We start from the raw sequence: 27592 nt of genomic DNA on the forward strand, positions 1-27592 counted from the left end.
CATTTCACTATATATATGCACTATATTAGCTTATATATTCATTTTATTTACTTAACTGTTAGTAATGTCTTAATTATTTAATATATGTTTAAATTTGTCATGAAAAGTTATGACAGTGACTGTGAAAATGATTATATTTGAAAAAATGAAAAACCTGGCTTATGTGCAATTTAGATATTTGTTTTTTATTTCAGTGTTGATTATTATATAGCAACTGAATTTAATAGTTTGGGCTCTGTTGTTAATTGTAACCTTTAATATTATAGTAATGTGCAAGAAAGGGTTCCCTATAGTTTACAGCCTTAGCAAAGATAGATATTTTATCCTTAAGAAAATGTTAATTATAATTGAATTTACTTAAAGAGACACAATTTGTTCAATAAACCACATGTTCTTTTATGTAAGATTCACCCATATAACCTAGCCTAATTAGGCCTATAGACTTAATATTTTGACTGCCAACCTCAGTTTTATCAGTGTTTTTTTTTTTACAGCAAAACTTTTCAGTTACACACGAATAATCTACAAAAATTCTTGGATTCAATAATATATTTCCTGGTCTGTTTTGTGTTTTCATGAGCTTTTGAAAGACAAGAATTTAGAAAGACTTTTCAGAAATGCAAATAAATTTTGTTTATATTTTGCTCTGCTCTTTTTAATGCAGAAGCCCTTATTCTGATGGAGAAGAGGGTGTTCCGTCTTGTCCCATCTTGATGATGTCATTTTAGGCAGAGTCATGGCACATATTTTACTGTCCCATTATGCTGTTATACAGCTGTGTCATTGGGGTTTACCTGGAGCCATGCGGCAGATTCAGTGTGTATTTATTATTATTACTATAGTAATGATTAATAATGAACACACACAAACTTGAGTATTTCATAGAAAAAGGTATAGTTTGGGTGTATTCTGTGTTATTTTCATTCTTGATTAGTAATGAAAAAGTTGTTTTGTCAAGTCACTGTCTAGTATTATGAATTTTTGTTTTTCCCTTACTGCAGATGTTTCAAATGAACCTGTTTTCTGTGTGCATGTGTAAATATTTCAGGAAGATAAGTCCGTTTGTCAGTCACTGCAATGTTGGGCATGAGCCTATTGGAAGTGGGGCATGATTCAGCACATCAAACATTCAGTACAGTACATCTGGAAAAGTGGAAGCCTGTTATAAATATATTATAAGATCACATGTGAGCCAAGCAGATGTGTTTTTGTTAAATGTAGTGTGATATTAAAGTGTTATCAAGGGCGCATGATGTAAAGTGACAGAATGGAATATGTTAGAAGAAATGGAAAATGTTAATATTAAAAGTGTGTGTATGTGATTGTGTATTTCAGTATATATGGCTGTATTTGAGAGAGCATTCAAATTTAAACCAGAATTAGAGATTGAGTTGAGTCAATATATGAAAGAAATCAGAATAGAGCAAAGGAAGAGAATTCAATTATTTCAGCAACAATTATGTTGTGTCATTGTCTGTCATGACAACAACATTTGTTGCTATGGTAGCTGCACCACTGTGACCACAGTCAGCCCATTGCTGCATGGGGCACCAGATTAAAGTCACCCTGAAATCAAGATGGACAAATTTTCTGTTCGATCTGTTGTGGTCAAGTTTGATCAGTTTTTATAACATTTACTTTAACTAAGAAATACACAGATGTGCTTAAAAATGTATTGTCTTATATTTTGATTGATATTTTAATCAAAAATTATTTATTTAAAATATAATTCCAGTTCGTCCTCACTGATAGTTACAATAAATTAAGAAAACACAAAACATTAGTTTAAATCATTTACATTTATATTCAGACTATTTTTGGAACACATGCCAAATAATATTATTGTTAGCTCCAAGGCAGAGATTATTCCTAGCCGAGGATTTAAAACAACTATTAATTTGGAATTAAAAAAAGAATAAAGAGCAGGACTCGCCTTATTTTGGCAAATATTGCTGTGTACTAGACACTAACTCAATGGGAGGCACTCTGACGCTGCATCCGAAATCGTGTATTGTCTGAGTAGGTACTACATTTAAATTTGAATTTATGACCGTTAAAAAAGTACGCTCTATACAGTATGAATATGGGTATGAATGAAATTCGGACGTACTACATCCATGTTGTTACTGTCATGTGACCAACCAGCATTATTCATAAATCCTCACCTGAGGCCTTATGGGATAGTAAAGTGTACATGCACACTTCAGAATCTTGGTGGAAGCAGTAGGTCATCCGGGAACTTTTCGACTACTATATTTGGACATACTACTCTTTTGGCGTACTGTTTTTTGCATATTATATAGTAGAGAGGTATTCGATTTTGGACGCAGCGTGAGTGTATAAGCACATAAGCTAATGCCCACATGCTCCTATTACAGTCCAGGTTCTGTGGAAGACATGCCAATTTATCTAAGCAGTCAGGGGGCAACAATGTAAACAAATGCACCTGAAAATAAAATGATGTCAGTGTAATTATTGTGATAAACATGACATTATGTCAGCCTGTGAAAACCAGAAAATTACAGGAAAGTCTGTTTTCTTCTGCAGGGCAAGCAGGAAAACACTAGCAGCTTGACAGTTTTTGGACTGAATAAGTGTGTGGTGTTTTGATGAGTCAGAAGGACCTCCCACTGATCTGTCTCCACAGAGTGCCTTGCTCTGTCTGAGTCTGCCATCTACACAGTGGTACACACTGTCTGCCTGTCACATTAACAAACACTAAATGGGTCAAATAAGGTAAGAGAAAGTATAGAGCTAATAGAACTTGATGTTTTAACGGGGACACCTGGCATCCCAGATGCACCCCCCTCAACTCCATATCCACCTGTCTTTATCTCGCCGCCCAGTTGATGTCCTTCCATTCAATCCACAGCCAATTGCTGCTTCTTTCCGCTGCATTCGACAGGGACTTGATTGCTTGTTGGAGAGAGCGACCCCTAACCCCTATTTTCCTCAGTAGACTGGTTGTGGATGTGGTGACAAAACCCCTGCATCCCTCTTCCACTGGAAAAATCCTCACCTTCCAGCCATTTTGCACAACTTCGGTTGCCAGTTTAGAGTACTTCAAACATTTTCTCTCAAATGCTTTCTCCACTCCATCCTCCCATGGTACTATAAGCTCCACAACATATCACTCTAAAAGTAACACAGTGTCACTTTAAAAAGTAATTCAGGGGACCTGTTACCACAACTTAAATAAATGCATGGTTGCAAGTTAAAAATTCAAATTTATTGTTTTAATTATACCTTTTAAGTTGCAAACATTATTTTGTAGAGATCAACTTACTATCATCTGTAATTTAAACTAAAATTTCTGTGTTAGTTTGCTTTTTTTTTAAAAATCGGGTTGTAGTAAATTAATTCAATTGTCTTGATAACTTCAGAAATTAGACAGTGGATTTCTAGTTCCCAGCATGTTTTGCATAGGAATGGATAAGGAGAATAAATATTGAAATTAAGTGTTAATTAATTTGTTTTTAGTGAAAGGAATGACCTGTTAGTGTTTAATGCTGTTATGTTTGACATTTAAAAGAGTTTCTGTAATGTTGAAGTTTTTATGGTTACCACTGTACTGAACAGTAGAAACATGAAGGTAAATACTACATTGACTCTATAAGCAATGACTGTGCTAATGTCAGTGACAATATCTTACTTGTTCATTAAATATACATGTTAAATAAGTTATGTTACCATGTGCTATGATAGCTGTTGATTTGAACTGAGACAGATAAGATTAATTGGTTCCAGGGCTACAACTTAGGTAGTTGGAGCAACTTAATTTTTTTTGAGTAATGAACTTAAAAAATCGTGTTTATGCTACAAATTATTAAGTTCCTGTAACTCAATGTAGCTTGTTGGTTGAACCTAAATTCACTCAAGGTTGTCATAATTCAAAAAAATTGGTGCAAACTGTTGCATTATTTTGTTGTTGTTGAGCCAACACATTATTTTTTAGAATGTTGGCTTTTCTGGACCGAAGGACCATGTCTGGCCGGAGGGTTGTAACAATATCTGGAGGGAACACCAGTTTTTTCTCCTAGCCCACGTCCATCCTCCAGTCTCGAGCAGCATGCAGAATGCTTGCATCTTTTGTTGTCGTGATATCCTGGAGGTTGGCCTGTTGGTAAGAAATGTGTAAAGTGGGAGATTCAAACTGATGTATGTGGAAAAGCATTTGTGGTGGTTCATCTCTGTTCTAAGATTGATGCTAGCTGCTTTATAACTTGATTATGCCAGCAAGTATAACGGCCTTGGGTGAGGCTTGTAGTGCATCCTGATAGTATGTGTTTCAGTGATGCAGACGCTTGACACAGGGATCTTCTACCAACCACTGGTTCAAGTTCTGAGGTGTGGGTAGGAGATCATAGGTGGCTCTGATGAGAAAGCTTAGCCGAGGTCCCTCCATTTCCTAGATGTCACGCGTCGTATGACACCTCCAGCATGACTGTGTCTGAAGCACGTGTGCAACTTGTCCAATTCTGATTGGTGCTGCGTCACCTCGTGGAACGCGGAACGCGGAAGCTACAAAAGGGAAGCCCGCAACACAGCTTTTGCTCTTCAGCAAGCGCTCTGTGTCAAACTGTCTGACTTATTTGGTGTTGTTTGCCTCGTAGGAACTTAAAATGTTAGTATAAGCACAGCTGAAAGTGTGTGTCTTTCTGGCCACATTAAAACTTCAGGAGGTGACACATGCGATCTGTGTGTGATACAGTTTGGGTGCGGAGCATGCACAGTCATCTCCTGAAGGTGCTGGCTGTGTTCACTGAGAAATATTTCGAAGTGTACAGCCGTCTCGCGCCTGTTGACTTTCTTGTCAAGGAAAGAAAGCCATATGGAATATTATTTGACTTTGAGAAGTTTAGATGTTTTAATTCAGCCTATCATTCAGACTTGTCTGGTGATTATGGCTGCATTTAATTATGGCTGCAGAGGAATTAAAAAGGTCTGACTAAGCTGGGAGCAGAGCATGCACGGGCAGTTTTCGAAGGGGCTGCCTGCGTGCATTGTGAGCAGCTAGCATTCGGGACGCTCCGCTCCTGCCTGGTCATATTCTATGAAAGTGGCCAGGCTTGTGCTTCCCACAGTGTAGGTCCTGCGTCTGCCGAGGCGGCGGATCGTCTCAGATCGTGGGGGTCACAACTGGAGCTGGTAGAGGAGTTTGAGATGGCTTCAGGCCTTTCTCAGCCCTCATCCGCCAGCTCCAGCGCTCTTGCAAGGGATCTGGAAGCCCGCTCTGCTGCTTCTTCCACCCCAAGAGCCCAATGCTGGGTCGGTCTAGCTCTGAGGAGTTGGATTTTCTTAGCATTGAGGTGGGGGATGACAAGGACTTGCTACCCCGTACCTCGCTTATAGGAGCTCCTGGGGGTTGTGTTCTTGCAGTAGCCGGATTAAATATCATGTGGCTAGCTGTAAAGCAGGAGGTGCACAAGAGAAGTAATTTAGATTAGGTTAGCGCTTCGTGCAAAGCAGAGCACAGTCTGTCTTTTCTTTACCGATCTCCATACCGAGTTGTCGAGATCGTAGAAATGGCCATTTTTCACCTAGAATTTAAAGTTTCTTTGATTCTGTGCTTGAAGGAGAACAACTATGGGATGATGCCTCAAGTGGAAGAGACTGTACAGACTGAACAAAGGTTACGACTGTTACCTCTGTTCCCTGAGAAGGGAACGAGGCGCTGCATCCCTTTGCCGTAATTCCTGCATGCATGGGAGAGACTTACTTCAGCCTATCAAAAGCTGAAGTTACTGTGTTGCCAGCTTCACTTTGTAGCTTCGAGGTGACATAGCACCAATCAGGATTTGACTAGTTGCACACGTGCTTCAGATGCAGTCATGCTGGAGGCATTCCCCAAAGTGTCGTCATATGACGCAGCATCTCGTTCCCTTCTCAGGGAACAGGGGCACAGTCGTAACCCGAGACGTTTTCTCTTTTCTAGATTCACCCAGTTAGTCTATTGACCCTGCTTGGCCAATGAGATGGCCTTAGCTTTCCACTTTGCATCCTCCTGCTTCCTCATCTCTTTCACCATGAGCCATCTCTTCAACACTGATGTTGCCTTATACCATTGAGGAGCTTTTGGGATGAGCCCAAGGCCTGCTCTCCCATGTTGGACTTGACCAGCCATGTCCCTGAAATGAAATGCTGACTTTGCATTGTACACAGCTTCAGATGGAGTCCACATTTTCTGCTCACTGCCACCCAAGGGGCCGCTGTTCGAATAGCAATATCTTCAGAGTCAGTGAGGGTCATGGCCAACCTTGCTTTGGTTCATTTGAATTCTTCCACTAAACTTGTAATTGATAATTCTAGTTTACCATTCTCGTATAGTCCCACAGCACTATAGCACCTGTATAGTCCAATTTTTTAATATGAAATCTTTTATCTGTGATATGACCTTTGACAATAGAGATGCTCCTGCATTTACTGGGCTTGATTTTCTTCCTCGCCCATGTGATGTTTTGATAAAGCTTTTCTAAAAGTCTTTTGGTGCAGGGGACAGTTGTCGTAAGGGGTGTTATATCATCCATATACACTCGTATCAGTGGTAACCACTGACTGTGGTCGTTCTCCACCTGCAACCTATTTTTAGGCTCTGATTATGAGCTCCTCTGCCATAGTAAAGGCCAAAGGGGAGATGGTGCATCCTGCCATGATGCAATGGTTGCCATGCTGTAGTGAACTTAGGTGTAGTGAGGCAAAGTTGCAAATCTTGGAATGTTTTACCAGATTTGTTATTATTATAGGTAACTGAAAGAACTCAAAAACCATCCACATGAAGGAATGAGGGACTGATCCAAAGGCGTTGGCCAGATCGAGAGACAAGACATGCAGTTCATGCAGTTACCTATAGCATCCATTTCAACTTTTATCCTTAAATGTCTTTTATACATACATATACAGAATATATGTATGTATAAAAGGTTTCACAGACAAGGCTTAAGCTTAGTCCCATGTCAGTGCCAATGTTTTGTGTCAAGATTCACACCAGTAATGTCTTTTCTATGGCATAGTTATAAAAGCTACTTAAATGTCCTAATTTAACTAAGGCCTACTCCTGGCTTAGACTAAGCCCTGTCTGTGAAACCAGGCCTTAATCTAGTTGGTCTGATTCTGTCATAAGCAATATTTTGGATTTGTATAAAACCAGTTAATTTAGATGTAACCTCACAAGGCAACATTACAAAACAAGTAGAAAGAAGCTTTCTATTATGATCTTTTCAAACCACAGCAAAAGTCAAGACAAGAGTATCCTGGGCCTCTCAACATAATCTGTTCAGGATCAGAACGTTTCAGGAAGTTTCAGTATTGTGCTTCCCCCTAGTGTTCTGATGAAGCATCACACAATGTATAAGCTTCCTTGTTTGTCAAGTTACTTTTCAGAGCATCTATATAATTAAGAATTTGTCTTTTTTAAAGATTTGACTTATTTCAAATAATTCAGGGTGCATATATTTGTCTTTTTAAAATACAACAGTTTCTCATAGATGTACATTGGTGCACGATCATCTCCTACTTGTCTCTGTAGTTAAAAGAGGCCTCAGATTATTATTTATTGATCATGCTACTATTGTCTGCAAAATATTACCTTGGCAGGCTTAACTGTAATATCTTCCTGATCTAAAAAACTCATCTGACTCATGAGTCTATGAATCCTGCAACATTTTCTTAACGCCACTGGGTGTCGTTATCATACTGTTTTACACATTCTCCTCTTTATGAGTTCTTATTCAAAGACGTACTGATTCCGGGGGAAAAAAACACTCCACATATTTATGGTAAGCCTTCGTCAAATCAGACTACTGAAACAGTTGCTCTTTGCTAGTAGACAGTGCTTCTAACTACATGTCTGAACGTCCTGTGTTTGTATAAAGGGGGTGTGTCACCATGAGTCATGTTTCATCCGGTCATAGTTTATGGCTCTTTTAAAAGAGCTTTTTACTAAGGATAAGGACGCACCTCTTCAGTGGGTATTTTAGATTTATGGAAGAGTATAAAGCACAAAACCACCAATGTACGGTTTTAAATACCATGAAGTTAAATCTTTCAATTTGTAATGGCCACGTCAAATGGGAATGTAAGTGATATGGCATCCTCATATAGGCTATCACACGGCGTAGTGCCATTAATGTTGAAAAAGATGGGTTTTTTTATTGCAATGCAGAAGTGACAAAATACTTTCAGACTTAATATGCAGTGTGTAAAACAGTCTGCCATCCATGAGGTAAATTTGGTAAATTATGTTACCCATGAACGCCAGGCTCTATTTGGCTGCTTCCGAATATGCATAGGCTAGTAGCCTAGGCAAAAAACTGTATGTAAACAGGGTAGGGTGACCAGACGTCCCTTTTTTCCCGGGACAGTCCTGTATTTCAGCTCCATTTTTAGTGTCCCGACTAAGAAAAAAATCACGTTTTGTCCCGTATTTCATCTTTCCTAAAAATTTCTTTATGACTGGGTAATCATAGAACGAGTAGTAGAAGTGTTCTGTCACGCGAGAACAGTCCAATCAAATTGTCGTAGAACAAATTACCATCCAATCCCAATTCGTTATTGATCAATTTGCCGTTAGTGAAGGCGAGATGACACACACCAGAAACGCTCTCTCGCGCGCGCGATCAGTTTTCCCTGCCCCTGAATGGTCAAAATAGTTTTTCAAAATGTCCATCGTGTGGAGTATCTCATTTAAATACAGTCGGTTATAGCTTAAGTGGACGTAAACAGGTGGGTGAAAATCAGATATGTGTCAGTAATTACATCCATGAAATGAAGGCAATAGCCCAGTTAAATATTTGTCTGTCATTAATGTTAATCAAACAACAAAAGATGTTAAATAAATGTATACATGGTAAATAAACCTACTGTATCTGAAAAACAAGTTTATTTAATTTGTATCTCTATCGTATTTGTCGTATTGTTTGTAAATTTCTGCTCACCCGTCCCGTATTCCACCATGAGAAATCTGGTCACCCCAAAACAGGGTAATAGGGCAATGTCAGAATTCACAGTAAAACATTAAAGTCCGTGTAAAGCAATGTTAAAATATGTGTTCTGAGTTTGTCACAGCATAGAAAAATGTGTTATTATTAAAAACACAACCAAATTTGAATTATTAAAAAACGCCAAGTAGCCTTAAATGAAATAAGTTATCAAAATCTTGAAACAATAAGCAGTATATTCTCTGCTCTCAAACGCTGGGGGCGTGTACGCTGTAGACGTTGAAACCACGCCCACTCGTGAGAAAGATGCCGTCTCTCTCAACTTACTCTCTCAACCTCTAATAAGTCAAACATACTAATACATATAAACAAAAGAGTCCCATTAGAGGGTTGCAGAATTTAGTAGAGTTACTGTAATATGGATCAATGCCTAGTTTATTTGGACCAGCTTGCTCCTCTGAATCTCAACTGAATCTAACAGTATGATTAATCCCCAAACTGTTCCCACAAAGTTGGGAGCATGAAATTGTCCAAAATGTCTTGGTATGCTGAAGCATTAAGAGTTCCATTCCCTGGAACTAAGGGGCCAAGTCCAACCCCTGAAAAACAACCCCACACCATAATCCCCCCTCCACCAAACTTTACATTTGACACAATGCAGTCAGGCAAGTACCGTTCTCCTGGCAACCGCCAAACCCAGACTCGTCCATCGGATTGCCAGACAGAGAAGCATGATTTCTCACTCCAGAGAACACGTCTCCACTGCTCTAGAGTCCAGTGGCAGTGTGCTTTGCACCACTGCATCCGACGCTTTGCATTGCACTTGGTGATGTAAGGCTTGGATGCAGCTGCTTGGCCATGGAAACCCATTCCATGAAGCTCTCTACGCACTGTTCTTGAGCTAATCTGAAGGCCACTCTAAGTTTGGAGGTCTGTAGCTATTGACTCTGCAGAAAGTTGCGCACTGTGAATCACTCAAATGTGTGGTCTCAATGATAATTAAACCATTTAATCTGATTGAGTGGAATTCACATTAAGTACATTTAGATGTGCAGTTATAAGCCTAATTGAGTTACAGGGGACTTTTGCATAGTCAAGCTGCAATCTTCATCTGTCTGTCCAAGTATGCATGACACATGTATTAAATATATGAAATATTAAATAAAGTTTGTGCACCACATCAGTTTTTCAGAGCATGTGCACAATACAGAGGCCAATTGTAGTTTGATGCTAAACAAAGCCAAACTACAATCGCTGTGGTGCCAAAGACAGATATTTAGCAGGCTAATTATCTAGATCTGTCTGTGATCCAAGTGCAGCAGTGTGAAATGTGTTTTGACTGGAACTGACATCAGCAACGACAGTTGTGTAAACAGCAATCCAACGACTTTGAAAGTTGTGTAGTGTGGCGGCGTTAGTTCGATTTCTCAACAACCGGAGGGATATAATTTCAATTGGATAAAAGTGTTTACATGCAGTTACTGTAAAAAAAGTAATTAGTAACTACTAGCTACCAATCTTCAACAGTATAATTAGATTACTGTACTAATTACTCTCTCTAAAAAAGTATTGCATTATTACTAATTATTTTCTAAATCCCATATTAACCTTTACCAGTTAAACAATACAAGGATAGACATGAAACTGCTCTTTTAATTCCTTCAAATAAATAATATACAATTGCATGAATTATTCTTGAAATGACCAAAGTATTTAAAGGGAGAAGGTTACATTAAAAACATTTTAACATTAGATGTTAAATTTTGATGCAAAATCCACTATTTTTTTATATTGTTCTATAGTCTGTATTCAATGCAATCAGAACATAAGAAGATAACTGTTACTGAATTACAGAAAAATTAAGAGTAATCCCTTACTTTACTTTTTTGAGGGAAAAGTAATTAAATTGCTTAGTTTTTTAAATTGCTAATTAAACTGCTCTAACTCTAATTATTAAATTAGATCATTAAATTAGAGTTAGAGAAAAGAATTATTAAATTAGTCTGACTGAAATAGAACTTTTAAGGTTTGATTTTAAATTACACCTATTGTGATTTCTTACAGTTCAGTGCTGTGTTTTTGTCTCAGTTGATCTGTTTCTATGTGATTTCACCAGAACTCCCAAATCTTCTTGTAAGTACAAGCCCTCAGCTCTGTTGCAATGGGTGAATTATCCATTCAATGGAGAAAAACATCTTTTAAAATTGTCAAGAGATTACTTACACTTTTGAATACAAAACTAAAATGACAAGCAACTTTGATCATTTCCACTTCCACTAGCTGACGCTGTGGTCCCTGCATGATAACAGCAGACAGATGTTTTTTCTACTGCAGTACTAACAGCAAGGATAAAGTCCCTGAAGATTTTCCAAGTACTTAGAAGAGGAGGACTAGTGACAATGTCATAGAGGAACTCATTTTAACACTTGATCTCAGCAAATGCCACGACAGACATGTTGCCTGTAGCTCAAAATACTGTATTACCTTTTGTTCAAGTATTTTTTTTATTCAATACATTTGGTCTCTATTCAGCAATGACATTTGAATGGAGATAGTAGAGAGTTTATATACTTAAATATAACGGTTAATTCAATGCAATGCCTCTGATCAGCAAAGGAAATTGTGCAATTTTATTTGTACAATGACCAATGCTCATTTTCTTAGAACTGCTGATATGGTTGATTGCCTCACAACTATGGGAACTATGGGAAGACTGCAATTCACATTTATATCCATCCATTAAACAAGACTTGCAGAGACACTTCAGGATTCTAAAAAGTCCAGTGTGGTTAATGATTTTTCTGTCATTTTGGCATGCCTGTACAATATAGGATTTTTCTGAAACCAGTTCACATCATAATCATGATTGAAATTCACGTAAGTCAACAAGCCATAAAACAGAAATTTGAGATGCTGCCCCTGTTCCAAATATCAGCAACTAAGCCGTAAATCACTGTGATGTGTGAGACATTCATACAAAATATTTACAAAGTTTAAAAACATTTTTTTGACCCTCTGTTATTTTTGAAAGACTTCCAATATATTATACGTTTGGCCGACATTCAGTATCATTTACGGACATTTTAAAAAAAGAAACCATACAGTCATGATTTAGTACCTTGCACATTTCAAGTTTATCACCATCAATAGCAAGTCGATGTTACTCACAAATGGGAATAATTATGATTGTGATAAAGTACCCACTCATAATACATAGAACAGACTATCCATAAGAGAGTTATTAGTAGAAACAAGCAACATGAGGCTGGTTGTAAAATGTTTTTCTGCTGGCTTTATTTATAATGGACTTAAGATCTTATCACTGGTTTGTCAAAGTAAAATAACGCATGCTTTTTATGACATGAAAAACCATGCAAATACAAAACTTTTTTTTTTTTTAATTTTCTGGAAAATTACTGGAAAATTGAAATGCTTTCCAGTATGGCAGGGTAATTGTGCAATTTGTAAGAACATTGAGGATCAAAGTGTTGCTGCATTAGCAATGAGGTACACGTACATTTGTTACTAATAGGCAGAGCATCAGCAGGTCTGGACACAGCACACACACACACACACACACATACACACACACACGCACATACACACACACACACGCACACACAAACATGATCTCACTGTTTCCACACTATAGTTGGTCTTTGAATTTGTGTTTATGCAAAGTCAAAACAACAGTTAATTTTTTTTTAGTTGCCATTCCTGTCATCTTATTACAAGACTTTCTAAATTTTGTTAAGTTAACTTTCTAGGTTTTGTTAAGCATTTTGAATAAAAAGCTTGTGCAGAACATACTGAACACCTACCTAATAATTTCATGTGCTGGTGAGAGAAACACATCAGCAATATGAACACATTTTCAGTATAATCTACCATAAACATCCCTTCAACTCAACAATGTTTGTCTTTTAATGAGCTATTGGCTGCCCTAAAGAGCTAGAATTAGCCTAAACTGAAAAGCCGAGATACAAGCTGCTGCCACTAGGCAGATGCACCTCTCTTTACTAACAAACCAGTTTTCCAATATGACAACTCAGGAAGAAGAAAAAAGAAGTCTCTAAACTTTGTTAAGGACATATCCAAACCATCCATACCTAAATGTACAGATATGGGTCAGAGGCAGTCCTGCATTTTCCACTTCACTTAAGGCAGCATTTATGGAGTGAAGTCAAGCATTCTGCCTCAACAGCTGTCATATATCAACGTGAATGTGTTGACCACCACTTACTGTGCCAATTAGAACACTTATAACATTTAACACTGTGTTAAACTGCCTAGAAGTAAGCTTTAACTAATAATTGATTTATCACTGCTGAATTAATAGCACTATGTCAACTCCTGTTAACGCTGGCACAATGCTTTGTGCCTACAGTTTGCTCTATTTTGAACTGAGCATATTGGCTAGCATTGTGTCTCCAACTATGGCACCTAAGAACACATGGCCTACTTAGATAAATAAACCATGTGTACGCAGACACACCCATCTGCACATTCAACTCACATCTCAGTCAAAGGCTTTTAATCGGGAAATCTGGCGAGACTGACTGGTCCCAACATCTGAGAACATTTGCCATTTGCAAAAGCGCACATTCCTTAAAAGTTAGCTGTGAACCGAGACATTACATGCGGATTTGGTTGTGGGTGGCCTCCAGTGTGGAGAAATGTGTGGATGAGCGGGAATCGTTCAAAATTCCTGCCAAAGTACAACTGTAATGAGATCATTGACACCTATTGATGATAGTATGAAAAGTATGAGACAGAAGCAGAGCTTTGTTCAGGGCCACATTGGGACTCAAACACTGGGACTCTCATTCTCCGATTTCTCAGAAACACTGTAAATGTACACATATGCTTGTTTTTTGTTTTGTTTTTTTAGTACTTTTGGGTTGTTGGTAGTCCTACTTTTGTTTCCAAATCCAACATTTTTTTATTCTTGTTTAAATCAACAACAGAACCAATTTAAATGTTCTGATAATCAGTAAATCCTGAGATAGCTTTTCCCTCAAAAATGTTAAACCTCTCTATGACCCACAAACTATAGCAAATGTCTCAGAATCTGGTAAACAAGCACAGGGTTGTTGCACAATGCCATTAAAAAACACATCGTAAAAACATTTTAAAATAGTATATTCTAGTATATTGGCATGATAAATCGCATCAGTGGCAATGACAGGTGGCTTGCTAGAGTCTCAGATTATTTGGATTTGAGACTGGTGTCTGGCTAATAAATACTTTGAAAGTGCCCATCTGTTTGCCAAGGGAAATGCCAAGACAGATCAGTTTCACTGGCGTGCTCATTGAAACCACAGCATTTTTGGACAGTATTTGTTCAACAAAAAGGCCAACATGGGACAGTCACTCTGCCAGGAACGCTTGGGAACACTACCAAGGGTCTCATGGGTCAAAATACCACACTGTAGGGTTCCTAACTCTTTCTCTGAGCACGCTGCATCTGATTTCTTGCCAAACATGCATATGTAATCACTTGTATTACTTCCAGAAATATGCATTTTCCCCTCTTTGTTCTCTGCTCTCATTGATTATTTCATCGTACTAAACTTGTCTGTTTTTCCTTCGGTGTAAAAAGTTTCATACTCTAAATATTGACTTTTCCCATACTGCAGTAACAGTAACACTGCAACTCTAATCAAATCTCAGATTGGATTTTTTATTAATCTGTAGAGTGGGTTGGTGTTGTCCCTCACTCAACTAAAGTGCAACAAATTATTCTGTTCACATTAAAGGTGCTGTAAGGCTGTTCTGCTAGCAGACCCACTGCAACGTAATGGCAAAGAAGTGGACTCAAGGTGAGTTTTTTTAAAGTTTGAACTTCCGCCAAATAATTAGACACAACCTCTTCTTTCTACAACTTCGCCGCTCTGTTGTAATCGTAATGCAACATTTGAAAACGCTCCAAGGTCCTCTCAGCTTCCGGCCGCACATTCACTGCTGCAGTGAACACTCAAAAAGATTGACAAACAGAAAGCTCCTCAAAAGCCTTCTAATTGGTTAAACAAAGATTCGGTCAGTCCTGCACATTATTTGGTTGCTTTAAAATAGATCTGAGCTTTTAGAAACTGTAAATAAACTAAATCAATTGCTTTGTGAAATGAAGCACTCAAAATATTGCATGCTTACAGCACCTGCTGGTCAAAAGGTACCAAATGTGTAATGACACCTTGTATAAACCAACTGCATATGTTGTCATGAAAGTGTAATCTATTAAATGTAATCTATAGGCCAAATTCACTGTCTGAAACTGGTTGTTCCAGATTGCTTTGATTGGAGTTAAACTTAAAGGGGTCATATAATGCCATTTTTGCAAGATGTAAAATAAGTCTCTGATGTCCGCAGAGTATGTATGTGAAGTTTTAGCTCAAAATACCCCACAGATAATTTTTATAGCATGTTAAATTTGTCACTTTTTGAGGGTGAGCAAAAACGCTCTTTTTTTGTGTGTGTCCCTTTAAATGCAAATGAGCTGCTGCTCCTAAGCACAGGGCGTATTTTCAAGAGCTCCTGTTAGCACATAATGTTAGCAGCACTAATTACCTCACGTAGACTCACTGAAAATGTTAGAAACTGTTCAGCCTTTTATGTTCAAAATGAATGAAATGATGGAGAGACTCAAGAAGAAGTGACAACATGTAGAATGCAACAGGACCTTTCTGAATGGTTAGTTGATGAATTTATGTAGCTGAAGTGGAGTTAAAAATCTTAAAGTCATTGATTAGCATATTATGTCATGACAATCTATAAATCACTTGTGTGGGAACTGCTGTAAGATCCTACAGAGCCAGAGAATATGCTGCATGAAGATAAAACAGGTATAGTTTAGTTTAATTACGGTTATAACTTATGTTGGCATCTTGCTTTTATGACATGCTATTGCATCTGTGTTATGTACTGTATTGCAATAACATGGCCTCAACCCTTTGTTGCATGTTCTCGAGGGCAGGGTTTATGTAAATTTTAGGGTAAGTGATGTCACCAACCCGGGAAGAAGCTCGTTGTAGTCCCTACCAGCCGTTTGTCGTAGTCCTTAAACAAAGAATTTTTCTCCCTTTGCTTTGAACTTTGAGCATCGTAACTTTGCAGATGTTGTTTGCGCTCAAACAGCAACATTACACACTAACTAAAGTTAAAAAAGTGAAATCATAATGAACCACCCCTTTAACTTTTTGAGACATTCAAAATTCTTCCACATGTAAAACCTCATCAGTACTTCACAAGTCACTGATAAACTCACTAACAAAAACGAAAGTCTCAGAATTGCACAAAATAATGACAGCTAGGAAAAGAGTTAATTTATTACAAAGAAAAAAAGTCTAAGGTCAGCTCAAGTTTCCCTCATGAAACATGAAGGAAAAAGAAACTTAAAAGACTTCCTTTCCAGTTCTCTTCACTATGAAATTGTTTCATTCATTATCTTTAGATAATGAACACACATTCAAGTTGATGTATGACAGCTGTTGAGGCAGAATGCTTGACTTCACTCCATAAATGCTGCCTTAAGTGAAGTGGAAAATGCAGGACTGCCTCTGACCCATATCTGTATATTTAGGTATGGATGGTTTGGATATGTCCTTAACAAAGTTTAGAGACTTCTTAACAATCCCGACCAATATTTCTAGCGATCTCATTTGTGACTGAATGCAATATCAGTATCAGCTGTTTCTGAGTCATGCTTTCATCCATAAAATATGCATGGGCATATTTATTTCCCTTTATAAATTAGATTTACTAGGGACGCTGTCTATGTTTATGCTCGTTGACGCATTTGCTCTGACGTGTAACACTGCAGATGGCACTGGGAAGTGTGCACACAAATGCACACACACACACACACACACACACACACACACACACACACACACACTCATACTTCTATGTAGTTATATTCTATCCTTTTACACCAACCCTACCCCTAACATAAACTTTATATTCTATCCCTAACTCTTACAGAAAATATTCTGCATTTTTACATTTACATTTACATTAGTAAGATTTAGAAACGGTTTTCCTCATCGGGACCAAAATTTTGTCCACACAACGTTTCATGTTTTAAACACACCAACACTGAACAACCACTGTCTCTCTAAAGATAGAGCTTTAATGTTTTAAGTCTTAACATTTAAGGTAATATTATGAATATTATGAATGCATTTATTTTTGTCCTGTATAAACTAAACATGAGCCATACATGATTTTTTAAAATATCAGATCAAAATGTGTTGTTTGTACATATTTATTTGCAATATAAAAAGAGGACAAATATTTCTATAATCTTTTCTAAAGAAGAACTGATGAGATGTAACAGGCATTTTTATAATAGACTCAAAAATGGTGCATCTTTATGGTTTATGGTGCAACTTTATCAATGTTTAAACCAAATCTATACTCTCTTTCTCTAACCAATTCATCATTCACTATTAGCTTAAATCTGCAGACACTCACCAATTACATTTAATCATCCCTCATTCCTTGCTTTCTCAAACCTACTCATTACTGCATCTTTGTCAGCAAGTTCTGCCTCAGATTCATTTTGTTCCAACTATTAATTATCACAAAATACAACAAAACTACAAAATCTTTATCCAGATGACTCTGCAGCAGCTTCAGTTTAATTCAGATTAGTTAGGAACTATAGAAAGGCTCAACAAACTGTTGCATTCCCAACCATTAATTTGATGTGTAATGATAAAAGATCATGGAATATATGTTGGCAGACTGTGGAGGTTTTTCACAGAAAAGCATAATTTAGCACAGCAGGATCACATTATATCAAATCTGAAATCTTAAATGCAATTATAGCATATCAGATTTATAACTCTAGATTTATTCATATTTATAATCACAAACATCCTGGATGGCTAAAGCAAAATTATAGATGTTGTGTATTAGGATAAAGTAACAGTTTGTTAAGGAGGAAGTGCAGAGCAGGAAAAGTAGGACCCTTGGCAGTCTTATATATATGTACATGCACTGCTATTTTTTATATAACTAGTTGTTTAAGAATGTAGCACTTAGGAATTTTGTAATCACATTCATATTGGCCATTCATTGAACAATGTATAAATACATTGAAGCCCTAGATGCTCTGAGCTGCATTAAGTTTAAAAATACCTGCTTATACACAAATATAAACAGATGCAAGTATGCCATTTTATGCACACATATAGAGCACATATGGACATTCACAGTTGTCTCTGTAGCTGTAGATTACAGCTATTTGTTTCTAGCACCCTTTCATCCTTTATACCCCCCCCCCCCCCCCCCCCCCCCCCCCCCAAAAAAGGAGTGGAAAGCATTTTAGAAAAGTCTCAATCTCATGCACATTTAATCACAAGTTGAATTATAATTAGAGTGAATTTAAATTAGAATTTTACATTAGAATGACAGCTTCTTTCAAATGAGCTTCTTTGAACAAAAATGAATTCAGACCTATAATGATAAGCTGATAATTGTGTAAATCAGTTGCAGCAATTATGGCCTACATTTGTTTACTTAATTTAGATTTCCAAGACTGTATTTGTTGCACATATTACATCAAATTATGTACATTTAATGTGCACATATAGATAAAGATAAAGACAGCATGTGTCTATATTTTTCAGAAGAGAAGTGAAAAGAGAACATGAAAGCAAAAATACACACACATAGACATTAAAATGGAAGAATGTGCATTTTTCCCTAGTTAGACTGTGTGGCACCAGGCATTAGTGTACATGACTTATGTTTCATCTGATGACACGTAGTTTTTCTTCTTTTTATCCTCTCTTTCCATCACTCTCTCTGATCATTTAAGCAGATGTGCTCTATATTCATCTTGATCATTGTAAATATTAATGAAATCATAAATTAAAATACAATGACATTAAGAAAATGACTCTAATAGAAATGTAATCATAAACAGAGAATCTTTATATCAGCAGCATCTCTAAAATAGGGAGTTAAAACAAAGTTCAGGAGAGAAATCTCATTAGCATGTTTCAAAAGGTCATTCCTTCCTGATGAATAATTTTCTGAGGTCTAAGTTCAGGTCATCAGTGAGTTGTTTTCCATATCTGTTCCCTGGGCCAAATGTCAGTGATTGATAAAGAGCTTTGTAAGAATAGCAACATTCCCAGTTGACATGATATCTGGCAAAGGCTGGCAGGTCATCCCTAATGCGTTGGACTGCTATCAAAGTTGCCATTTAGTCCAAAAATAGTTCTGAAATAGTTGAGTGTATTAATGTGCTACCTTTCTAGTCCCAACATATTTTAAGAAGCCAACAAAAACAAATACATTACTTTGACATTTACTGTTAATATATTGTACTCACATGCAAGTGCTTAAAATGCAGTGCCAGTCAAGAACATGCGTCCTTGACTGAATTATTTGCCTGTTGCAAACAAAGCATTATTTTAAGCTTCTTTAAAGCTTTAAACAAGTACAAAGTCATACAAAGAAAGACCACACTAGCAGAATTATGTAATTTGTGACCTATGACATCTCCCACACTTTGAATCAAAGACCTCCATGGTTTTTTCAGTGTGAATGCAGCTTTCAAGCACATGACAAGTAAATTCTCAAAATCCCTTAGTCTGGGACACATACCAACAAAATCCCACAGGAACACAGGTACACATGTACTGTACACATACACAGGCCATTCAATGGAGGGAGTCTAACCTCTGAATGCTGTTTGTTTTCCCACTAATTTTGTTAGATTCATTGTTTGTTGTATTTTCCATGAACTCAGAACACATACTTTGTGCAGTTGTTCAGAGCGTTATTAATCTTACACGCCAATTAAATGGATTCCCAAGTCATTTTAAATAGGTGATTTGTTTACTGATATGTTCAGAACAAAATGATTCAAAAGATTTAAAAGAGACCACAAGAAAGAAAATCAGACACAACACCAATTAATCTTATGTAGATAAAACTGTGAATTACTCAAAAATATGCAGGTCATCTGTGATGACAAACATGCCTTCCACCAACCTTGTGTTTTCATGATATTTCTTTTAGCACAGTTCAAATAATTAGCTCTTTAAATCTTAAATGAATCTACATAGTTCTTTCACTGAACTCTGAGGTACATCTGAGATTTACAGTTGAAGTTTTTCCCCTAATGTTGTTGCTTCATCACATTAAAGGTTTGAGATACTTGAGAGAATTCACATTTAATGATCTATGTCCAAAAAAAAAAAAAATTACTAAAATTTATGTGTGCCATAAAAATTAATCTGAGGAAAAGCATCATAAAGCTTTTACTAAGACTTGTGGTGTGGATTTAACTTTTCCCCTATACATTCCTTGACCCTTATATTAGGCTACACAGAATCAAGGAAACAGAATGTTGACTTCTATATGTTGATTAATCTTGTATTATGTTGTATTATATTCTATACATTAATTAAACTTGTACTTTTTGTATAGGTTTTAGTTGGATTACAGTTTCCGTTTAAGAATAATTTCAACAATTTATTTTTGATGTGAATTCTCTTTATGTCAACACACAATGTCAGTACAAAATATTCAAGAGAGTACAGTGGACACATTGCAGGTTTAATATTTAACCATCAAGATGTTTCCTGAATGTGCACCCATTAATTGCCTGCACTTCCTTGTTAATATTTATGCAGCTGAGAGAGGCTATTAAGTGTGTGTTTGTGCCTATGTACTGAGAAAGAAACAGGGTTTGAATTAACTCCCTAATGGACCATTTCTTTCGTTAGCTCTCATTTAACGGAAAAGAACATCTCATTTCGTAAATCCTGCATTATTACCCATAAAAACATGCCACGACTGTGTCACACTGTTAATCAGATCCATTCTTGATCAATCTCTGTCTCTACTATTTACTGGATATCCATTAACCTTTACAGGAATTTAATATAGGGAAATATACTAAACTCTTAGGTGTATATTAGATATTAAATGTGTACACATCTTATGCTAAATCAGTTTTTAAAGTAAAATCAATTTAAATGACTAGTTCTCTCAAGAAATGGAAAAGGCTGTTGTTTTTTTTAATCCCCTTTTTTCCTTTTACCGTATCCTTTTTTTGTGTTACACATAGTTTAGCAGAATTTTGATGCTGCTTTTTTTCCATATAAAGAAAGCAAATGCAGACCAGAAGTTGTGCCAGGGGTAGTCAGGCTCCAAAATTTAAAACCTTATGGCCTGGTTTCACAGACAGCGCCAAGAGTGTAGGTTTGTAGTTAAACTAGGACATTTAAGTAGCGTTTATATATGTGCTATATATATATATATATATATATATATATATATATATATATATATATTACATTACTGGTCTGCATTTTGAGAAAAAACAATGGCATTGACATAATTTAAGGTATGTCAGAGCAAGTTTCTTTCAGTTAAGACAGCTCAAACAAGCATTTTAGTATGGGACTATAAATTTAAGCCTTGTCTGTGAAACCGGGCATAAAAGTATTGTCCATATGACTGATGCACTGTATTCCAAGTGTTCTGGAGCCATTTGATAGTTTTGTGTGAATATGAATGCAAGTATTCAAATCATATGAATGACATTTGAGAACTACAGAAGATTTTCTGTAAATTGCAGCTTAAATTTCAATCTGATTTCAATCTCCACACAAAATTATCATATGGCTTAAGAAGACATGCAAAAAAAAAAAAGAAAAAGAAAAAAAACATTGAGTGAACTAACCCTTTAATTCAAATGTTACTTGCTGTTTCTTTAATTCAAATGTTACTTGTTTTTTGTGTGTGTGTGTGTGTGTGTGTGTGTGTGTGTGTGTGTGTGTGTGTGTGTGTGTGAAATTGACTAGCTTTACTTCTGAGTGAAAACTGTTTCTATACATTTTTTTCATTGTGGGATTTAGTGTATGTATCACTGTAATGGCACCTTTATGTCTTTTTGGGAGCTTGACATAGTATTCAAATTCATTGTACAGAAAAAAAGCCACATGACTCCTTATCTAATCTATGGAAGAAGGATGGAACAGTGTGTGGGTGACTAAATGATGACAGAATTTTCAAGCTGGGTGAGCCTTGAAAATTAAAAAAATATATATAAATCAACAGCTTCTTTTAACAGATCCTCTGTGTGACAGGCAATACGTCTGATGTCTAGCTAATTCTCACCTTTAACCTCTCTTTGAGAAACACAACCTTTTTCAGGCATGCAGATACTGATCAGACAAACTCACAGACTGCAGCAGTTGCTGGAATGAAGCATGTCAGCTGGCATAAACAGTAAACACACATTTCTATTTGTTTCTTTTGGCTTCTTCCACCAGACCGTACAAATGACTTCAACTAGTTTTGACAATAGGATGTTTGTATTGTATATCTGACATATTTGAGGAAACAATAAAGTAGATTTTGGATTCACTCTTTGTTACTCTACGATTCACTGCAGGATTATGAGCTAAACAGGGAGGAAGGGTTGGATAACCAATGACGCAAAAGAGGAGAACTTAATTCCTGATGCAAAAACATATTTATGGCCTTTCTGCACCATATTGTATTTGTAAGTATATAGTTAATGTTTTCAATATTAACTCGCATTAACCTTAATATTTCTCTCCTGAGATACTTTGTTCTTTCACATATTTATGCCATCTTTGTGACTTTCAGTCTTTTCTCATGCCCTTGGACCCTGAAATATAGCCTGAGGCTTGCTTGTTGATACACAAGCTTAGCAGCACTAATAGAGTCTTGATGAACTAGAATAGATGTTGTTTCTGTGTTCTCACTGGCTGAATACTTTACCCTGTCTGGCATACAGGAAGTAGGCTGTGTTAACAGGAAGTTCTTTGTCTTAATCAGCAAATAGTTGACTCCTACACTGGCCAGACAAATGCTACTGAAAAAAACCCATATGTATCTAAATGGGGACATAGGCTACTAATACTAATACTGTTTTTATATACAGCTAATTATAAATGTTCTAACAGAAAACATTTTTTTAGAAAACAATATTAGCAATATTTTTCACAGTTATGTTCAGTTAGTTTCTGTTTTCATGGACTTTTAGGCCCTGTCTACACTAGTGCGTTTTCAGTTTAAAATGCATAACTTTTGCTACAGTTAGGCTACACCTGTCGTTTACACTACTCTGCGTTTTCGACTCTCGAAAATTGAGACTTTCGAAAATGCTGCTTTTAGTTTGAAAATGGCATGTTTGCTGTGATGGCATGGCTGCCCAGGTTCGCTCTGCGTATCCTTGACGACCGCGTAAACAATAACATGGAGACTGAACTGCAAACTTTGTTGTCATTTTTAGATGCCATTGCACAGTTAAATTGCATTTTTTAATACTACACCTACCTACATGAGCAAGAGGCAACTGTTTACACTTGTACGCACATGCCCAGTGTGCATGAATGGTCATGTGACATGCGTTTTCGGTCGTGTAGTGTAGACGGAGATCGTTTCTGAAACACTGTGGAAACGCCAGTGTAGACGAGGATAGTTTTCATTTTAAAACAAAAACGCACTAGTGTAAATGGGGCTTTAGTCTGTTATTTGCAGTCACTTTGTTCGGTCAAAGAGTATAGAACCCAAGAGGCGACACTCTGATACTTTTTGGGCAACAGCCACTAGATGGCGCGCCGGTATTGCGGCCGCCATTACGGGGTGAAAATACTAACTGGACCATAGAATCCTTCACATCTTACGCACCCAAAATCGGCGAGTCGGAAAGTCTGTAAAATAAATTGTTAAAAGGATTTGATGATCACTAGTGATAGTATTTTATTCTGTGTTGTCATCATTCAGGTTGGATTTCAGCTTTAATGTACGTTTTTTTTTTTTAACAAAGCAGCGGATATTGCCATAGAAACTAGTGGACCGCCGAGTCGCTTACACCCCAAAATGGCAGAAACGCTGCTGCTGGGCGCTGGTGTTGCAATGGAACGTTCTATTAAGTGTCGCTTCTTGTTAGTGTATATTCTTTGGTTCGGTTTCCCACCCCTATTTTGTTTTCATGGAGATTCATTTAATCTGTACAGGTGTTAGTCATCATTACCCTCATTTGCTGTAAGTTGCAGTCTTTTCAGTTCCCAGTTGTCCAGTCATGTCTATGTTAGAGGTTGTGTTTTGTTTGCCTGCCTGTTTGGATTGCCTTTTAAGTAGATTAGGCTATTAAAGACTTTTGAAACTTGATCATCATCTTCTTGTTCTTCCTTCAACCTTGTGTAACAGTTTTTCTCTCTCTTGGTAGACTTTCCTATATTAAAGAAACAGAATTTGCAATCTTCCCTATTGTAAAGTATATCAGAGTGAAACAGCTTCTCGAACAAGAAATAATGTAGGGCAGGACTTTAATTTGTCCATCTGGAATTGATTGGATTGTTGTAGTTTGCTATTGCTGTGATCTGATGTGAGTGACAGGTTGTCCCGCCCTCATTCCAGTGAACACATCATCAGAGAAGACAAGAGTTGTCTCTGCAAGAGGGAAGGGAAATTATTTTGATTAAAGATTACGAGGGTACATGAATGAAAAAAAAAAAGATGCACGGTTCCGTTCACACACAGAACTTTGCCGATAATGCGGTTTTAAATCCTATAAATTCACAGGTGTGATTTTAAATGTTAACTGTGTGTGAACTTAACCACATTAAGCTGTTGTTGATATTATTAGATTTACAATGAAACATTATTTGGCTGATTAATAAGCCTTTCAGACAAGGAACACTTTAAATGTCCTTACAAGTCAGTTTTGTTTAGTTTTTTTCCCCCAAAATATCATCTCAGTAGACATACCTAGACAGAAATATTAAGTGATATCTCTCTACAAAGACATTGTTGTCATGACAACAGTGGCAATAGTGTAATGTAATAATCACCCTGTGAGTAATATGTTTGCAGTCCAAAGTATATTTGGGGTTTTCTGTGTCAAAAAACAAAACAAAACTGATGATAAGGAAAAACAGATGTCTAGTCTCACAGGAAGCCAATTACTTTCTCTTTTTTTCACACTTTTTATAACTCCTCTTGAATAATCACTTACTGTCTCAGAACAAGGTCGATAACAGCTAAGAAGTTGGCAGCCTTTTACAACAGGAGGAAGCAATAAAATCTGGACCGTTTGGTTGGTTTGTTGCCTCAGATGTCCTGTCATTTTTTATCACTGTTAATGGTTAGTGAAGAAAGCTACAGTTCTTCTTTTCTTTTTCTTTTTCTTTTTTTTTTTTGCTTTTCAGACATGCTTCCTGATTGAATTGAGAATAGTGAAACAGATATTGCAGAGAAAATTATGAGTCCAAGCAGGAAAAGAACTTTAGCTCACAGGGTAGTGGGAAGCTCACCTGTGCTGAACAGGATATGAGGTCGTGTTCAGACAGATGGAGGATAACACATTTTTCCTCACATTCTGTGGCATACACTGACCTGCTATTCCATAGACACTTACACACACATCATGTGGTTACCACTTAAAGGCTTACTGAAGTGCCTTGAAACATGCAGCATTATTCATTGTGTTGATGTAATTTTCAATGAAACAGGAAGACAGAACTTTAAAAAAAATATAGCGTTTCATTTATATCACAGCTCGGCAAAGCCACATTGACAGCGTATGACAGCCACAGTCTAATAGATTTCTCTTTTAGATTTAATATGAAACTGTTACTTAAAGGGTTAGTTCACCCAAACATGAAAATTCTGTCATTAATTACTTCCCCTCATGTCGTTCCAAACCCGTAAGACCTTTGTTCATCTTCAGAACACAAATTAAGATATTTCTGATGAAATCCAAGAGCTCACTGGCTCCTCCAGACAGCAATTTAATTACCACTTTCAAAGCCCAGAAAGGTACTAAAGACATGGTTACAATAGTCCATGTGACTACAGTGGTTTAACCTTAATTTTATGAAGCGACGAGAATACTTTTTGTGCGCAAAATAAATAAATAAATAAATAAATAACTTTATTCAATAATTTCTTCTCTTCCCTGTCAGTCTCCTACACTGTTGACATTGTACACACAGTGCAGCGCTTCCGGGTTCTACGTCAGAAGCCAGCTCAGTATTGGCCGAAGCTGTACACATGAGCAGCACAACGTATGCATGTGATGCTGACACAGTTTCGACGTAGAACCACTGTAGTCACATGGACTAATGATGTCTTTACTACCTTTCTGGGCCTTGAAAGTGGTAATTAAATTAGCCTAAACCCTTAATTGCTCTATGTGAATAGTTTCTTTCTTTGAGAAAGAAAGTAATCATTCTTGGATTAATCAATCAACAAGTTAAGCTCATTTTGATGTTTAGGCCGAAGTGTTTTTCATATGAAGACTAGACACGAGAAATAAATTGCTTTTAATGTTTCTCCTGGCTTATTTTACAAGAATGAATCACATATTCACTCAAACACATTCACACATACACACACACACGTTATGTAAGCAGTAATTTGATCAGTAACTAGGAAGGTTTCAGTTTCACAGAATGGAAATTCACTGGATACTATTCACACACAAGTACAGCAGCAACAAATCAACTGCCATACCAAAATGAAAATTACATATATATATATACACCATTATATTATGAAAAGCAGTGAGTTTTTTGTAGCAATGACTAAAAAGATATATATATATATATATATATATATATATATATATATATATATATATATTATATATATATTTTATATGTATCTATATTTTCTCTATCTCTGTTTTGCTTATTGACATGAGAGCATATTGACTTGAAGGTAGCAACATAGCAACATTTTCATCTTAAATCAAGATCTGCAGAAGGTCCAACTCAACTGCACAGACCAATAGATGTGAATGACAGTTATTTTTTTTCCTTTAATATTTGTGTAAATCTATGTCTTCTATAGGTTCCTGGAGAGGGTAAGAAAGTTAAACGAAATTAACGAAGCAAAAGAAAAGAGGCAGAGAAGAGAGAGGCTGATGGTATGTTGGATGCTGATTGTGGTTTGCTTGCATCAGTAAAGTTTATGTCTTTGTCATTCTCTCTTCAGTATATTTAGATAAGAGCGTGTTGCCAGCGGGTGATGTGGTAACAAGTCCACACGTGCTTTACCGCACACACTCAAACACACAAAGGACGGCATGCTATGGTAACTTTCTGAAGTGCATGCAGTCAGTTCTGAGATTATATAGCAAAACTGTTAAAAAAAAATTTTTATTGAATGGATATGAATAAACTAATAACCTGGAGTGATTTAGAGACAGCAGTGCTAGCAATGTACAGTACTACTGTGATTTCATCCACTCAACATTGATATCATAGCAATATAGACAGCCAGTGTAATTCCTGCCAACATTCCTATTAGAGATAGGACTGTCTCGACTGCCCTGTGTTAGTCCTATATATGGCAGTTTGAAGAGAGAATATATGAGATAAGAGAGAGAGAGAGTTAACTGACAGTTCATGCGGTTAAATTAGATTATTTATATCTGCAAACTGACACAATAGACTTTGTTGCAAATGTCCAGGGTCACACTCTCCAAAATTCCTAGAAAAATATACATGGAAATATAAACGGAAATGCAAAACTATGCCTATATGCAAATATAAATCTGAAGTTCAGTAAATGTATAGCAATTATTTAAATTATGCTGTTTATAATGTTTCGATATCAACTCTAGTGTAAAATTTCTGTAGCACTAGCATCAC

At 36.7% G+C, this 27592-nt stretch overlaps 1 long non-coding RNA gene across 2 annotated transcripts in view; it reads left to right on the forward strand.

Annotated features, from left to right (window-relative positions):
• The first annotated feature begins 779 nt into the window (after nucleotides 1-779).
• Nucleotides 780-27592, forward strand: part of LOC127512237 (uncharacterized) — a 33969-nt gene continuing 7156 nt past the window's right edge. For both annotated transcript variants that reach the window (XR_007930160.1, XR_007930161.1), the window contains exons 1-3: nucleotides 780-891; nucleotides 2548-2736; nucleotides 14696-14758. This is a non-coding gene — a long non-coding RNA (uncharacterized LOC127512237). The remainder of the gene's footprint in view (nucleotides 892-2547; nucleotides 2737-14695; nucleotides 14759-27592) is intronic.

Source organism: Ctenopharyngodon idella, chromosome 5, assembly GCF_019924925.1.
Source record: "Ctenopharyngodon idella isolate HZGC_01 chromosome 5, HZGC01, whole genome shotgun sequence".
Taxonomy (NCBI): domain Eukaryota; kingdom Metazoa; phylum Chordata; class Actinopteri; order Cypriniformes; family Xenocyprididae; genus Ctenopharyngodon; species Ctenopharyngodon idella.